The sequence below is a fragment of the Megalobrama amblycephala genome, linkage group LG21, assembly GCF_018812025.1.
Source record: "Megalobrama amblycephala isolate DHTTF-2021 linkage group LG21, ASM1881202v1, whole genome shotgun sequence".
Lineage (NCBI taxonomy): Eukaryota > Metazoa > Chordata > Actinopteri > Cypriniformes > Xenocyprididae > Megalobrama > Megalobrama amblycephala.
Window position 1 is genome coordinate 25,704,444 of NC_063064.1, and position 12,469 is coordinate 25,716,912.

General features: G+C 35.7%; 1 long non-coding RNA gene across 6 annotated transcripts in view; it reads right to left on the reverse strand.

Annotated features, from left to right (window-relative positions):
* The window catches only part of LOC125256551, a 44,818-nt gene that overhangs the window by 5,843 nt on the left and 26,506 nt on the right, over positions 1-12,469 (reverse strand). For 4 of the 6 annotated variants that reach the window (XR_007182131.1, XR_007182132.1, XR_007182134.1 and 1 more), the window contains one exon: positions 2,048-2,122. The exons of the other annotated variants lie outside the window; for them this stretch is intronic. This is a non-coding gene — a long non-coding RNA (uncharacterized LOC125256551). The remainder of the gene's footprint in view (positions 1-2,047; positions 2,123-12,469) is intronic. 6 annotated transcript variants of the gene reach the window in all.

Consider the following 12,469-nt stretch of genomic DNA (forward strand, 5'->3'; position numbering starts at 1 on the left):
GTGAATTGTACTTTTTCCGTCATCTAAGATTCAATTATTGTTGTGCAGAAAAAAATATACGTACACTCATACACACCTCGGGTCGTTTGCGACCCTATACACTTTTTACACAAAAATGAATGCAAAAATAGGCATTCTTTTATAATTTTATGATTTTTTTCTTGTTATATTCTTTATAATAAATTGATTGAGGAATACTACGGAAGAGGATTAGGGCCAAGCAATAATACAAAAAATAAAACCATCTCGAGATTAAAGTTGTTAAATTTCGAGAAAAAACTCGTTAAATTTCGAGAAAAAAGTCGAAATAAAATGTTGAGAATAAACTCATTAAATTATGAGAAAAAACGTGTTAAATTTCGAGAAAAAAGTCGAAATAAAATGTTGAGAATAAACTCATTAAATTACGAGAAAAAAAGTTGTTAAATTAGGAGAACAAATTTGTTAAATTACGAGAAAATTTGAGAAAAAACTCGTTAAATTTTGAGAAAAAAGTCGAAATAAAATGTTGAGAATAAACTCATTAAATTACAAGAAAAAACGTTACATTTCGAGAAAAAAGTCGAGATAAAATGTTGAGAATAAACTCGTTAAATTACGAGAAAAAATGTTGTTAAATTAGGAGAACAAATTTGTTAAATTACGAGAAAAAACTCGTTAAATTTTGAGAAAAAAGTCGAGATAAAATTAATGAGAATAAACTCATTAAATTACGAGAATAAAGTCATTAAATTATGAGAACAAATTTAACGAGTTTTTTCTCGTAATTTAACAAGTTTATTCTCAACATTTTATCTCGACTTTTTTCTCGAAATTTAACCATTTTTTTCTCGAAATTTAACAACTTTAATCTCGAGATGGTTTTATTTTTTTATTATTGCTTGGCCCTAATCCTCTTCCATAGGGGGAATACCAAGAAGGTTGATGTCTAACTTTAAAAAATGAACGAGGAGGAGAGTAGTGAATGATGTCCTGGGTCACTAAAGACCCGAGGTATGCATTTAAGGGTTAATATAACGATTGTATTCATCTGAAAGAAGAAAGTCATATACACCTTGGATGGCTTGAGGGTGAGTAAATCATGGGGTAATTCTCATTTTTGGGTGAAGTATCCCTTTAAGCAGTTTCCAGGGGGTAAAACCTATAAAAATGAAATAAAATCAATTTAATTAACTATCAACTTGTTGTGGTTAAATTCATTTTTTCAGCTCAATATAGAGCTAGAACAGGAGAAAGTATTTTAATGGTAAACGTACTTGAGTTGCACTGATGTGGTGGTATATCTGAGACCAAAAAAGTTGGAAAACACCATAAGTACGTTCAGTAACATCAGTAATATTTGTTTGGTGACAAAGAAAGCGACATCTCAACTAAATCCCCCTGCTGCATTGTTCAGAAAAGTTTCCATCACAGCTGATGTGGAGAGACAGAGGGAGACTGTTTTAAAGTAAATCGCCATCACTTCCTTCCTGTTTCCTTTCATTCAGATTTCCTGTGAACTTTGTAGACAAATAAGCCGCAATTTGATTCACAGGGTCCCTATGCAATGTTCACCATTTCCTACACTGAGCAGAGGATATCTACTGGAGTCTCTTATGTTTATCAAGGCTGCATTTATTTGATTAAAAATACAGAAAAAATAGTAATATTGCTAAATATTTTTGCAATTTAAATTAACTGATTTTGGTTTTAAAACATTGTAGGATATAATTTATTCCTGTGATCAAAGCTGAATTTTCAGCATCATTACTCCAGTCTTCAGTGTCACATGATCCTTCAGAAATCATTCTAATATGCTGATTTGCTGCTCAAGAAACTATTCTTATTATCAATGATGAAAACAGTTCTTGTGGAATCCGTACATTTTTTTCCCCCCAGGTTTCTCTGATAAATAAAAAGTTCAAAAGAACATTTATTTGAAACTGAAATCTTTTTAATGTCTTTTTTTGATCAATTTAAAGCATCCTTTCATTATAAATATAATATTTATAATGTCTGTTTATTATATTTAAATTTGTGTAAAACTTACTACAATTTGGAATCTTACTTAAGATGTGCGATGAAGATAGTCTTTGTCTCCACATGGTTCTTACTGAAATGTAGCCCTTGTCACCTGCACAGTCTGTGACACAGACAAACACACATGCACAAACACACATCATTTTTGTTGCATACATATAAAAGCACAATGAAAGATATGAATTTAGTGTGCACAAAGCCACCAGTCTGGCTGTAACTTGACTGATGTCTCAAACTTGACATAAACAACTCTAATTCACTCTGCATGACAGTTTTGATCCTTGGCTGTTTTGCTGAACTGCCTCAAGTCAGTTTGCAACCGGTTTGTCCCCTTATGTAATGCCAGTATGGCTGTGAGCTCTGCATGGGAACGCAGTCTTGAAGCAAAGCCAGAACCCAGTGTGATATCAGTGCTAAGTATGTAGTATTTCAGGTAAGACTTGTGACTAGAATCTTGCCAAAAGTTAATTCATGCGCAACAACAACAACAAATTGTGTTTTTTAACTGTACAGTATGGAAAGGTCATGACATATGATAGCGGACTTTGATTTGAAGGAACCGTCCTCATCTGGCCTAGAGAAAGAAAGTGACATGTTAGAGATTGTGGGCCGAACTCCTCCGAAGGAGGAATTCACATCATACCAGCTGAGCTTTACATTCCACTGAAGTTCAAGGAGATTTTGATCACACAGAAAAAACCTGTTTGATCAAAACCCGAGTTACATTTAATCTTCCATGGAATTCAAATTATATTATGTGTATATATATATTATATATATATATATATATATATATATATATATATATATATATATATATATATATATATATGCTCACCAAGATGTCATTTATTTGATTAAAAATATATTATTGTGAAATATTAAAATTTAATATCATTATTTTTATCACATATTTGAATATATTTTCAAATGTACCATGTATAATGATGGCAAAGCTGAATTACTGCAGTCTTCAGTGTCACATGATCCTTCAGAAATCTTTCTAATATGATGATTTGCTGCTCAAGAAACATTACTTATTATTATCAATGTTGAAAACAATTGTGTTGCTTAACATTTTTTTTTTTTTCAGGATTTGTTTATGAACAGAAAGTAGATTTACTGTGGTTTTAGTTTCCTGTGAAAAAAATAAACAAGAACAAATTTTCACAAACACAAAATGAATTTGCAAAAAAGTATGCTCTTAAAGGGATAGTTCACTCAAAAATGAACATTCTGTCATACACACAGTAGTCTTTTCCTTTCAATTATTTTCAACTCCTGAGGTGGATCTCAAGTAGAAATCCTTCGATTTTTTCAGTCATTTGTTTGCATTTCCCTGTGGATTTTGTGTTCAACTGTTGCGTAATGATTTTGTCGTCTGCATGATTCTCTCTGACTATCATTCTCAGCATATTAGAATGATTTCTGAAGGATCATGTGACACTGAAGACGGGAGTAATGATGCTGAAAATTCACATGAATAAATTACATTTTAAAATATATTAAAATAGAACTTTTAAATAGTAATAATATTTCAAAATATTTTTGATTACTTCAGTTGTTCAGGCCCTATTTATGTTGCATGTTCTGATAACGGAAAGAACGGAACTGAATGGAAAAATATTAATACAGCTGGATTTTTTTTTATTCTGCAGTGCTGAGTGATGGCACAGCTGGGCGGCATGATTTGCTGAAGGAGTTTAGCCATTAGTGTTAACCTTATAAAACCCTGAAGAACAAAAACAATTAGCCACAATCTGTCCCTAGTTAATGGGGACACAGTGTGCAACCTCCTGGGAAGCTCAGGGAAAGTATTGGACTGTCAGCATGGAAAGATCCATTACAAAGACTGTCCATTCATTTAAAAAAGACCGCCTGACTGTTTTAGCCTACTGCGATTTGCTTGAAATAGGATGCAGCAACAGCACCCACTTCCCCTGCACACCCTCAACGCAAACGTGCTAAACGTGCATTCGGTAAACAAGAGAAGAACAGACTAAAAATAGAGCCGAGTCTTTCAGCTGTGGGCGCTGACTTCAAGGAAAAATGCTTTGGGACAGGGAGAACAGCTGGCGTCCGTTTCTCTGTATTTGTTTCTTGCTCTCTAACAGAGAACGGAGGGGAAGGGATGAGTCGGTCCCCAAGCTGGTTTCCACATGCTGACTGAGACTCATTAGTATCCATGCAGTGCCGCGTTTCGTAGGTCATTGGCTCGAACACGGCTCGTGGGCTTGTAATGACAGATGCACAATGTTCTGATTTATAGCAAAGATGAGAGTTAGGGAATAAGGGATGGAGGAAGACACAAAGGGAGGAGTTGAAGGGAGTATGGAAGCTTTGGGAGAGGGACTGATGCAAAACAGGAACCACAGAACAAGTGCAGGAAATGAAGGAGATAAACAGGTGTGATAGAGGACAGCGTAGGCGCCAAGGCATGCAGCTATTCCAGGTTCCATGTTCTGTGATGCATGTTCTCTATTTTATGATCATAGAACATTGCGACATATAGTGCAGTCGAATAATTTTATATAATTGACGTTTTATTCATTTTGTAAGTACACTACTGTTCAAAAGTTTGGGGTAATGCTTTTGAAAGATGTTTCTCATGCTCACCAAGGCATTTATTTGGTAAAAATCCAGTAAAAACAGTACTATTGTGAAATATTATATAAGCGTAAAATGTTTTCAATTTGAATATATTTTAAAATTAAATTTTACAGTCTTCAGTGTCACATGATCCTTCAGAAATCATTCTAATATGCTGATTTGCTGCTCAGGAAACATTTCGTAGTATTATTAATGCAACAAACAGTTACTGCTTACTATGGAAAAATATATTTAATATTTTTTCAGGATTTTTTGAAGAATAGATAGTTCAAAAGTATTTTTTTTTGTAGCAATGTAAAAGTCTTAACTGTCGCTTTTGAACAATCCATGCTGAACAAAAGTATTAATGTCTTTAAAAAAAAAAATAGTGCTGTCAAATCGATTAATCACAATTAATCGCATCTAACATTAAAGTTTGTAAATATATAATATATGTGTGTAAGTATAAAAAAGTATATATATATATATATATATATATATATATATATATATATATATATATATATATATATCACTCTAAAAAAATTTGTATTAATTTGACGGAATTTTCAATATTTATTTTTTGAATTTTGAACTTCATTACGTTGTTGCCAGCTGCCAGTACTTTTTTCTGTTATTTTACAGATTTTTTTTTACTATATATATATATATATATATATATATATATATATATATATATATATATATATATATATATATATATATACACACATATATATTATATATACACACACACACACACACACACACACACACACTTTTATGTTGGATGCGATCGATTAATCATGATTAATCAACTTGACAGCACTAAGATTAGTTTTCGTATATAATAATATTGTTTTAGTCTCAGTTGATATTTTAATGTTTCTTGAATGGTGTCTTTCTTCTCACATAATTAAATATTTTCAGCTCAAATCAGTATTTCATGTATATTTATTTGGTAGCTGTGAAACAAGTATGATGATATACAGTCAGCTATCACAAAATAAACCCCTTCAAGATCACATGATCACCCTGCCTCGAATTATTTTGTGATAATGACCATCTGAATTCAGTTTTGCAAACTTTTAATGTTTATACATCAAGGTCATTAATCAGTTAAAACAAATTCAAGATTATACAAAGCAAATGCAAATCAGGCATTAATTGTTCACATGTCAAACTGGTTTCTCTCCTCTATAGAAGTACCACAGGAAACAACATATTCTCAGATCACTCAACACCTCAAAATTACACCAACGTGTGGCTTGCAACATTTCTCTTTACAAGCTAAAAGCTTTCAACAACTCTCTAACGGTCTGTAAACCTTCCTCTTTTTCTTACAAGCCCTGGTTTTGTACCTCCGGCAGTCTGAAATGCTCAGGCCACTGCACAGAGCGTAAACAGGAAGTGGATGTGGAGGTTGAGGGCTCCGGGGAGGACTCGAGGGTGAGCAGAGATCAAGACCAGCAACAGCAGAGGGGAAATTAGCCGACAGCTAGCAGCTAGTCAAAAAAACAACTTCAGTCCATCTGACAAATGACTTGAGCATTGCAGGAATGTCTTTGAAACAATGGCTTTGAAAGGTGATTTAGCAAACAAAGGGATTTTCCATGATTTTCCTTTGGTAGGGAGAAAGGCAGGCGAAAGCTGCTGCTGGGTCAAACTGAACTAGTAATTAGGTCATTTCAGATGCCATAACCTTTTTTTTTTGTGTACAATGTTGAGTCGTAACAATGTTAACTAAATTTTTACATTTTCTGAAGAAAATGGTGTTTGCTCCTGCAGAACTTGCGGTCACATTGCTAAGGTGTTGCTAAGTGAGTGCCAGGATAAAGCTGCAGCAGTTTTTTAGTGAATTGTTTTGCAGATGCTTGGGTGGTAGCTAGGGCATTGATAAATGGTTGCTATGGCATTTTGGTGGTTTGCTAGGGTGCTGTAAGTGGTTGCTATGATGATCTAGGTGGTTGCTATAGAGTATTGTGTTATTATTTGGTTCATATGGTGTTCTTATGGTTGCTAGGATGCTGGTAAATAGTTGATAGGATGCTGCTAAGAGGTTGCTAGGGTGATCTAGGTGGTTGCTAGTGTATGGTGTTGTTATATGGTTCATAATGTGTTCTTATGGTTGCTAGGATGCTGGTAAATAATTGCTAGGATGCTGCTAAGAGGTTGCTAGGGTGATCTAGGTGGTTGCTAGGGTATGGTGTTGTTATTTGGTTCATAAGGTGTTTTTATGGTTGCTAGGGTGCTGGTAAATAATTGCTATAATGCTGGGATGTTCTAAGTGGTTGACAATGTGTTTTGGTGGTTGCTAGAGTGTTCTATGGGGTTTCTATGATATTGCCAAGTGGGTGTTAGGGTATTCTGGTGATTGCTAAGGTGTTGGGAATTTGTTGCTAGGATGTTCTGGTGCTTGCTAGGACTCTTCTAAGTAGTTTCTAGTGTGAGGTAGTTGCAAGGGTGTTCTGGTGGTTGCTATGGTGTTCTAGTTGGTTGAAAGGGCATTGCTAAGTGGAGGACAGTGTGTACTGGTGATTGCTAGGGTGTTCTAAGTGGCTGCTAGGGTGTTGCCAAGTGGTTGCAAGGGTATTCTGGTGGTTGCTAGGGTGTTCTAGGTGGTTTCTATGATGTTGCCAAGTGGTTGCAAGGGTATTCTTGTGATTATTAGGGTGTTCTAGGTGGAAATTAGCCGACAACTAGCAGCTAGTCAAAAAAACAACTTCAGTTCATCTGACAAATGACTTGAGCATTGCAGGAATGTCTTTGACACAATGGCTTTGAAAGGTGTTGTTACCAAATGATTGCAAGGGTATTTCGTGATTATTAGGGTGTTCTAAGTGGTTGTAAAGGTTTTTTGGTGGTTTCTAGGGTATGCTGATGGTTTCTAGGGTGCTCTAAGTGGTTTCTATGATGGTGCTAAGTGGTTCCAAGGGTATTCTGGTGATTATCAAGGTGTTCTATGTGGTTGTGTGGGCGTTGTCAAGCGGTTGCAAGGGTATTCTGGTGGTTGCTAGGGTGTTCTAAGTGGTTTCTATGATGTTGTCAAGTGGTTGCATGGGTATTCTGGTTGCTAGTGCATTGTCAAGTGGTTGCAAGGATATTTTGGTGGTTTCTATGATGCTTCCAGTTGGTTGTAAGGGTATTCTAGGGTGTTCTATGTGGTTTCTATTATGTTTCCAAGGGGTTGCAAGGGTATTCTGGTGATTTTAAGGTGTGCTAAGTGGTTTCTATGATGTTGCTAAGTAGTTGCAAGGGTATTCTATTGATTATTAGAGTGTTCTAAGTGGTTGCTAGGGCATTGCCAAGTGTTTGCAAGTGAATCCTGGTGGTTGCTAGGGTGTTCTAGGTGGTTTCTATGATGTTTCCAAGTGATTGCAAGGGTATTTGCTAAGGTGTTCTCGGTGCCACCCAGCCAGAACACTTTACAAGTCTATGATATTCTGGTCTCCAGATATGATCATTAATTTCTGTAGCACAAATGGCACAGGATGATTTATGTTCCTCAAGTTTTCACTGCTTTCTACTATCTAGCTTCATAAGTAGTTTTCCATGCCCCTGAAACAAGTATATTCTGCCATTTTGTACCAACTCAGAAGACAAATCACACCGCAGGGCTTGAACGCACCTTATACAGTACATATTTAATGTTCGGTATGACTCACATCTATTACTTTGGGTTGTTCACATTCATAGATGCTCTTAATTTAAAGTCACACCCTTAATGTTGCAAATACATTTTCTTTTACCAGTGCAACAGGTTCAGACTCTCACTGGTGTCATGGAACTGTTAAACCGATGTTTCTCACCCATCCCACAGTCATGCATACATGACTTCCCTTAAGTCAGATTAGTGAGTATAAAGAACAATTTTACAATCCTTAAGCTCTTATTCAAGGCAATAAACTTCCAAAAAAAAAAAAAAAAAGCCCAAACACAAAGTAATGGGTGTAAATGTCAGTGCCAGTGGAAATACGCATTTACCTTTATGCCAGCTGCAACTCCTGGAGCAAAAACACAAACAATTCCTGTAACAGAATACTCAGAGAGGGTAAAATGAGTAATTGTTGTGGGATGAAAACAAGGGCCTCATGGCCAAAGGAAGCCAAAGTGGGAAATGCCCTCGATCTGCCAACATTTCAAAACAATAAGAACTAAATCTGACTGACTGACTGTAGCCTTCAAAACGTCCTGCTGGTTTCCACACAAACAATAGCCAGTACCTTTCTCCACACACACTCACATTTGATATGTAGTTTACATAATACTAGTTAAGATGTATGACAGTTGATTTCGGGAATGCAGACAGTCTTCATGGAGACAGAGCTGTTTCAGCTCCCAGCGGACCGATATAGTGTTACGCCTCCACTAAATACGAGAAGCCACTGTAACAAATCGGGTTCAGCTGTCCCTGGCAGTCGCTCATGGTACAAGTCTGTACTTGGCCTGTGAGCACAGACCTTTGTTTCACACTACTGTCCCAAAAGAGAAGTGCTGATGATGTCACCAAGTTTTACTATAATGTGTCATACACACTTTCAGTATTCGTAGAACTACAGTTAAACCTCCAAAATACAAACATTTATAGTAACTGAAACACACACAGCCACTCAAACACCCCGTGACAGCTGCAAACTGAAAAGAAATCCCTCAACACCTGCTACATGTGATCAGTTCCTCAAATGTACATACATATTTTGCTAGATTCGACCCTGAGAAAGGGTGCGAGACTTGTATTTGGGGTCTTAAAGGGTTAGTTCACCCAAAAATGAAAATTCAGTCATTTATTACTTACCCTCATGCCGTTCCACACCCGTAAAACCTTCGTTAATCTTCAGAACACATATTAAGATATTTTAGTTGAAATCCGATGGCTCCGTGAGGCCTCCATAGGGAGCAATGACACTTCCTCTCTCAAGATCCATAAAGGTACTAAAAACATATTTAAATCAGTTCATGTGAGTACAGTGGTTCAATATTAATATTATAAAGTGACGAGAATATTTTTGGTGCGCCAAAAAACAAACAAAATAACGACTTATTTAGTGATGAATCAGTGTATCGAATCATGATTCAGATCGCGTGTCAAACTGCCAATGGCTGAAAGCACGTGACTTTGGTGCTCCGAACAGCAGATTCGATACACTGATTCATTTGTGCTCCGATGCTTCCTGAAGCAGTGTTTTGAAATCGGCCATCACTAAATAAGTCGTTATTTTGGATTTTTTGGCGCTCCAAAAATATTCTCGTCACTTTATAATATTAATATTGAACCACTGTACTCACATGAACCAATTTAAATATGTTTTTAGTACCTTTATGAATCTTGAGAGAGGAAGTGTCTATTGCTTCCTATGGAGGCCTCACGGAGTTATCGGATTTCAACAAAAATATCTTAATTTGTGTTCTGAAGATTAACGAAGGTCTTACGGGTGTGGAACGACATGAGGGTAAGTAATAAATGACAGAATTTTCATTTTTGGGTGAACTAACCCTTTAAATTAGAGTTTAGTCTCAATTCTCAAATCCCAGAGAGTTTTTACGTAATTATTTAATACTTCAAATTGGAATTCCTGTTTTTAAAGTAATAGTTCACCCAAAAGTGAAAATTCTGTCATTATTTACTGTGTCATGAAACACAAAAAGACATGAAATAATGACAGAATTTTAATTTTTGTGTCAATTATTCCTTTAAAGATAGGGTAGGCAATTTCGGAGAGGCTAGCAATAGCAAGCTAGCTTTGAAATCATTAGATCCCACCCTCCCTTCTTAGCGTTTCCAAAGCCACGCCTCCTCCAAAACACATGAACGCGCACAGCTAGAGTAGAATCTGCAAAGTGTCACGAGATATGGCGTTAAATAAATTACCTCTTGTCTCAAAGCTTAAATCATTATAATAACAGTGAACGCAAACAACTTGCAGAGCTCGGACCTGTACCACCTGACTGCTGCAGATTCATTTCGGCATTGATTTTATTGATATAGAAACGCATAAATCCGAGTCAAGCTCCAGGTAGAACTTCATGGGTTGCCACCTTGCAATTACGATTAGCTTTACAAGGCGTGAACGCAGCATAAGCTTGTTGTTTTGGTTCAAGAGGAACTGTAAAAAGGGGCTGCTGTTTGTTTGCAGTGCTCGGTGACTGTCTGTCTACAACTCTGCATTTGGACCGAATGCAATGATTGGATGAATTTTGGTCCTGAGACTTCCACAGAAGATATATATATATATATATATATATATATATATATATATATCATACAAATATATAGCATACAAAAGCATATTGGTTTAAAAAGCTTAGAATGAAAACACAACTAGGAGAGAGAGTAAAACTAGGAGTAACCAGTAAGGCCCGGATGAGGTCTGTCAATGTTTCTTAACGTCGCATGCCAGGACTCCTTACTGAGCGGCCATCTGTAACATTACCATGGTGCTTCAGAGCAACTTGGCCGCATTTTGATTCACTCACACAACCACATGCAGAAAAACAAGAGAAGAGATCTCTGTGGAGAACAAATTGTTAAATTGGCATCTTCTTCAGCAAAGCCAAGATCATGAGGGTCAGTAATAATAAAGCAGACTCAGCAAACATTATAAGAAAATGTGTTTCACCTAGGGAGTTTCACAGCCTTTGTTCATTACAACTTTCTTGATGTTTCTCAGCTGCAAATTGTATCTCGCCTTGAGTACAAAAAAACAACTTGAAACAAATAGAATGAGACAAGATAGTTTTGTAGCATTTTGCAATATATAATATAATATAATATAATATAATATAGGTATTTATTTATTATTTCATAATTATTTGAATTTAATTACATATTTCTTTACAGGTTTATGCATCTAACATTACTTTAAAGTAGGTAAAAAAAATTATTCACTCAACTTAATACAAAGTAAATATTTTGCAGATAATATTTAAATAATTCTCTTTGGCTTCAGTAAAGTGACAATATTTCATTTTGGAAACAAATTTTTTTTATTAATAATATCACATATAATATTTTTCCCACACAGATATTTATACATGAAAATATATAATTATTTTTATACTTTAGGAAGGGTGTTCCTCACAAAAAGCTCAGCATTAATAATTTGGGATCCTTTACCTCAAGTAACCGCTTTGAAGTCAAAACACCGAGAGGAGATTTCATGAACTCAACAGATTTCATTCACATGAATGCATTTGGAGGTTGATTTAATTTGCACATTACTAAATGAAATTACATTCATATCAACCTTATGGCACTCATAAACAAGATAGCTGATGCTGCAAATCAACGGCAGCTTACTTTCATAAAGTCACCAGAACTGGGCCATCCTGAAGGCCCTTTAGTGAAAACCCTCAAGCTATCTGTTCCCAGCCTGAAAAAGTCTAAACAAATTGTGTTTTTAACCCATTTAATCTCTCCACTCTAGGGTTAATATTATTTTAACAATCAGCCTGCCACCACAAAATCTTTTTTACACGTGTCTTAATTGCATTTAACCTCTTTTATTTGGATATGAAGAGAAACAGATCATGTTCTCAGGCACCGCTACCCGTAAAAAAACACATAACTGGATGATGTAACCTGTTAGAAGTGGAAAAGTGCTATAAAATATTTCACATCTGTCTGCCACAAAGCTGGTTTTCATCTATTCGCAGTGTTTGTGTAACAGGCTCTTGCGCTTCAGCCCCTGTCTGAATACATCAACTCAGTTTTTACTTCTAGAAAGCACCTATTTCTTTTCAATGCAAAAATGAAACATAGACAGACCTGTAATACTGCTATCACTAGAGCTGCTTTGTCAACACCTTAAGCACAAGCAATGGAGTCATTGAACCATTATGGGCTTAAGAGTAGCATATAACA